Here is a 6,000-nt window from a genome sequence, read left to right on the forward strand (position 1 = left end):
TGGCAGTATCCTTTCTTCTCCCTCCCACCATGGAGCACCCCTCTCTCCCCCAGCGGAGCACCCCTCCGGCAGGGCTGGGTTGGGTGAGGTGCTGCGGGGGGCGAGCTGGCTGCATGCTGACTGAGGCAGGGGTGGACTGGCCTGACAGCGGGCCGTCCACAGAAGGGCCAGCTGGCGGCGGATACGCAGGGCACCGGCGTGCCTCAGCCTGAGCCCAGCACGCAGCACCGGCACTTTAAATTCTGTGGCGCCAGCTGGGGCACTGTGTGGGGCCAAGAGAGCCTGCACAGCATGTTTAAACGCTGCAGAACAGCTGAGAGGGGAGAAGCCCCAGCATTCGGGGGGGGGGGGGGGGATGAAGAGTGGAGTGGGGGAGAGGTTACAAAATAAAAGGAAAATGTATATGTTTTATTTATATGATAGAATTTTTCAAAAATGAAGGGGAGAAGGAAGTTTGTATTAATATCAGAAGGAAAGTGATTAAAACATCAGACAGTTTTTTGGTGGACAATATTTGCAAGTTTTCTGTCTTTTGCAATAATAAAAAGGGGTGGAGGTACAGGAGTGAGGGCAGGGGGCTGGGAGAGTTGGGGAACTCAGGGCAGGGCTTGAAGGGTGCTGGAGCGAAGGCAGGAGGTAGGGGGCTGAGGGCACAGGGTTTGGTGCGGGGAGTTAGGGCAGGAGTATAAAGTTGCAGGGCTGGAGTCAGGGCAGAGATATGGGGGACTCTTGGTAAGGGGTAGGGGTTAAGATGTGTGGGCAGGGGGATGGAAGGTTTGTGGGGATAGCGCAGGGAAGAAGGTGATAGAGTGAGGGTAGGGGGTGGATTCAGGGCACAGGGTCTGATGGGGGGAGCTCAGGATAGGGAGGTGGGGGAGCAGAAGTCGGGGAAGGAAGTAGAGGATGCAGAACTCAGGGATGGAGCTGAAGAGATTACGGGGCTTACAAGGGTGACAATGCTGTGCTGATGACTCCTCCCGGGGGGGCAGAGCTTTGCTTTCCCGGGACTCCTTGCGCCCTCCCCACTCCACACAGGATGGCATCGTGGAGGTAAGTTGCTGGGGTGTAATAGCCCCTGCAGCTGAGGCAGCTCGCACGCCGGCTGTTTGGGGAGGGTGAGTGCAGTCACACAATTCCCAGAGGTGCTGCAGGATTGCCAGGTACTGGTCCCAGCGGCCCTTGGCCCCTGCCCAGACCCCCCACAAGTACCCTGTTCCCTGCCCCCACCAACACTGTCACCAGCACCCAGCACCATCCTGTCCCTGGACCCAGCACCCTGCCACCCACCGCAGCACCCAGCACCACCCTGTCCCTGGCTCCAGCACCCTGCCAGCTGTGCCAGCATCCTTGGGACTGCATTAGTGAGCCCGTCATACTCACAACCTCCTTGCCCTGAGCCCCACACATATCCAACACAAACTCCTGCACCCTCACATCCACAAGCCTGTAGCTTGCTCAGCACCCCAACCTTCCACCTGAGCCCAACACTCCCCAGCCTGGAGGCCCCTCCCCGAGCCAGCATCCCTTTCTCCTGCATCCAAATTTCCTCCCAGAGCTTGCACTTCTCACCCCTTCCCACATCCAAATCCCTCATTCCCACCCTAGAGACTGCACCTCCTCTCAACCAAGTAAGAGAGTATAATGGCTGGGAATAGCAAGTGATGGAGAGAAGAGAAACAGAGAGGATGGGGCCTCAAAAAGGTGGGGTCTTGGGGAAGAAATGTGATTTTAATGTATTGGTGGGTTTCTTTTTTTTTTTTTTTTTTTTTGTTGCTCGACAAACCTAGGCATAGGGGCACCAGTTCAATAATCCCACGTAGGGCACCATAAATCCTAAGGACGGCTCTGCTCAGCTGGGTTTTATTTCTCCACTGTTGATTCCCAGTTTGTAGAGTTTGCTGGGAAACTTCCCTAACCAGGCTGAGTTAGCTCTCCAGCTCCCTAGGTGAGACCAGTCACCACATGGTCAGCTCTGCGCTGTGTGCTGGTTCAGGGCTGCTGCCTGGTGTGTGTGTGAATGCTGGGGTAGGAGATTACAGTTTGAATTTTACTGGAGCTGTGTAACCTGCACCTTGAGCCTTGCACCCCTTTGTGGTGAGGGAAAATTCTGGGACCAAAGCAGCCTGATTCCTGCCTGAAGAGGATCCCTGCCAGAAGAGACCAGCCCCTCTGCAGTGACTGAGTCCTCTCTGAACCTGAGGCTCATTCATGGAGTGTGTGAGTGCACCATCTTTTAGTTAGTCAGTCAGAGAATTTGTTTGGGCATTTTACAACCTGTTGCATATTAAACCTGTGAAGGGATTTACCACCTTCTCCCACTTGTGAGACCTTTGGGCTGACTGGACCCAGTCAGCCCCACTGCTAAACCACTGCAGAGAAGAATTTTGTGGTCATAAGTCATCAAGGGCCCCAACAAAGTACGCGTACGAACGGGACACTAATCTTACAGTTGCTGGGCACCAGTGAACCTAAAAATAGTGTTTTACCCTGTTCTGTTATATTTGTCTCCTGTTTAATATAATTGTGTTTAATATAGTAGAGGGCTGTGTCTACACTGGCAAGTTATTCCGGAAAATCAGCCGCTTTTCCGGAAAAACTTGCCAGCTGTCTACACTGGCCGCTTGAATTTCCAGAAAAGCACTGGCGATCTAATGTAAAATCATCAGTGCTTTTCCGGAAAAACTATGCTGCTCCTGTTCGGGCAAAAGTCTTTTTCTGGAAAACTGTTCCGGAAAAGGGCCAGTGTAGACAGCATAGTACTGTTTTCCGCAAAAAAGCCTAGGTGTTTGTGTTATTTTCTGGGAGTCTCCAACTATCTGGCAAGTACGTGGGGATTACCCTGGTTAGAATTTTCCTCCCAAGCTGCCTTGGTGACCCTGCCAGGAAGGAGTGAGGGGGGTGGAGGCACCGCCAAATAAATCATTAGGAAAAAATAAAGTTGAGTGCATGGAGGGATCCAGAAGAACCCAGACCTGTCCATCAAAACCTGTAAGCAGATTGGCATTAAAGAAGGTAACCAGGTGGAGAGAGGGCGCTACATGATACTTTTAATATGTACATTTATGAACATTTAAAATATCTTATAAGGAAAATATTCATCACCATTTCTTCCATCATTAAGAAAAGTTCCAATAGAAAATTCCAAGTGAAATATTAATTAAAGTCTCTGTTAGAATTTAGTGTTATTCAGCAGAGTCCAAATCATCACAACTAAAGTAAATTCAAAAATGTCTTAGCTGAAATGACCTGTGACTGCTTTGGCTATACAAGATTAGTCTCCTCCTGACAGTGGTGACAATGTAAAAATGTTTTCTATTGCTGTCTGCAAGCTAACTCAGTAAAACAGAACATATTCCCAGACCAATGTTTAGAATCTTATTATCTTTCCCCTTTATTTTAACAATCTGAATTCTAAAAAGAACAGACTGTTTCATCCCTATTCTCAATTAAACACAATTTATCAGACTTTCAACTTTTCTTCTCATTTACTTTCTTAGCTGGTCATCTCACTGAATCAAATATTAATTAATAGAATGCATTCTAAAGACACAGTTGTCCAGTAAAAGAACAGGATCAGTAGATATATTTTGGATTTCAAATGATAGAAATGTAGAGATGAAAGGGACCTTGAGGAGTCATCATGTCCAGCCTCCTGTGCTGAGGCAGGACCCAGTAAATCTAGACTATCCCTGTCAGGTGTTTGTCCAATCTTTTCTTAAAAATCTCCAGTCATATCACAGCCTTCATTGGAAGCCTGTTTCAGAACTTAACCACCCGTATAGTTAGAAAGTTAGAAAAAATTGCTATTTGTTCTAAGATTCCTAGTTTTTTAATTACCCTAGGATGAAATCCCAATGACTGAATGTTACTTTTGCTGTTTAACAACTTGTCAGTTTTAATGAATAATTCTCATGGTGATTCCCAGACACAATGTTATGATGGAATTTAAGTTGAAAGTACATATCAGTAATTCACGAGTAAAAAGATTACAAGCATGTTTTCTTACCAGTGGAGCTGACAGCTATCATGGGCCATTGGGCGAGGTGTGTAGGGAGTGAGGCTGGCTGCGTGCACCCAGAAGGGGTGGAGCCTGTGGCAGAATGGGTGGAGCCGAGGGCAGTCAGCTCTTAGAGCCGCCCAACTACAGCATGACGCCCACAGCCCTCAGAGCTACGCAGAGTGGCACTTTGGCACTCCTGCGACAATTCAAAGGGGTCTGTTTTCTCTGGCTGCCACAGTAATAGCAGCAGCTGGGAGCTCTGGGTCCCTTTGCATTTCTGGGCCCTGAGGCAACTGACCCCTTTATCTCCCCTGTTGGCAGGCCTGTCCCCAACACAAGCATTATACATCCAGCAATTGAATTAAGGTTAAACTTAAAAAGAAACCCATATGTGTTAATCTTTAGAAATATATCAGTCTTTTAACTCTTCCCTTTAGTGATGTCGTGCAGTATTATAATTAGGGTATTATAGTTTTTGTGGTGCTAAAGGAAACAGAGGGTTAAATATTAGGTTGGGGATTCTTTTGGTGTCACTACTAAGCAGAATTACTATTGTTTGGGTGCCTCAACTGTGCATTTCCATACACTTGTTTTATGTTAAATTACTGATATAATCAGTGTTAAATCCTCATCAGGAGGGATTGAACCTATGATTGAACTTGTGACCTTAGGGGCTAAAGCCATATGCCTTTAACACATGCTAAAATGCCAACTGCCTCTTAACTAAGGTTGTAGAGCAGATTTCACTCTCCCTTGACAGTCTTCTCAATGCCTTTGGGTTACATATGTGAGAAGCCTCATTTGCTGTTCCTCAAAATCTGGCCCTGCTGACTTTCAGAATGCTAACATCTTCGCCATTTTTAAAGAGAGAGACAGAGCAGACAACTCTCAACGCATTAGTTTCCTCTCCTTTACTGGGAAGATTCTTGCTATAATCTTAGTGAACTGCCTGCTCCGTCTTGCAGAGGAAGTATTTCCAGAGTCCCACTACGGTTCCAAATTACCACAAGACACCACCAACATGATTTTCACAGCCATACAGAACCAGGAAAAAGATCAAGAACAATACCAGGAGTTGTATATGGCCTTTATTGATATGACAGATGCCTTTGATTCTGTCAGCCATGAGGTTCTTTGAAAAAACATGTCAAAATTTGACTGTTCAAGCAAATCTACCACTATTGTAAGACCCCTTCATGACCAGGCAACTACCTCCATCCTGTGTTAGCCGTTTGTCATCTGAACTGGTGTAAAATTAAGTGGTGTACTGGCACCCATCCTTTCCTCCATTTTCTTGGCAGCTATGAAAAAGCTAGCTGAAGACTATCTAGCACAGGTCATTAGCATTCACTATTGGACTGATGGCAACCTCTTCAACCTTTTTTATCTCCATGCCAGAAGTAAAGTATATTGGTAATAATAACCGAACTCCAATATCCTGATGATTGTGCTTTAGTTGCACACAAAAAGGAGGATCTACAAACAGCCCTTAGTTGATTCTCTGAAAGTCTAGGACTAACTCTGAACATCGACAAAACAAAACTTCTTCACCAGCCAGCTCCCGGTCAATCATCAGACCCAGCAAGGGTGACCTACATTGACAGAGCAGAACTATAAAATGTAGAATACTTTCCCTATCTTTGCATTCATCTCTCACAGAGGGCTGACAGACATCAAGATTCAGCACAAAATCTGCTGTGCCAGCATTGGCAGACTATCTCATTGGGTGTTCAACAATCACAAGATCAGAACACACACTAGACTTTTAGTTTATAAAGTGGTTTATAAATCCCAGCTCTCCCCTATGGCTGTGAGACATGGGTGACATAGAAAACCTGGAACACCAGCACCTTCTTTGAAAGGTCCTCTGCATAAAATGGAATGATCACATCACCTAACATCAGTGTCTTCACAGAAGCCAACATCTTTATTGTCGAGGCCCTGATTATCCAGCACTAGCAGAGTTGGAATGGGCACCTGTTTGCACTGGCCAGATGTAC

The sequence above is a fragment of the Pelodiscus sinensis genome, chromosome 2 (genome assembly GCF_049634645.1).
Source record: "Pelodiscus sinensis isolate JC-2024 chromosome 2, ASM4963464v1, whole genome shotgun sequence".
NCBI classification, from domain to species: Eukaryota; Metazoa; Chordata; order Testudines; family Trionychidae; genus Pelodiscus; species Pelodiscus sinensis.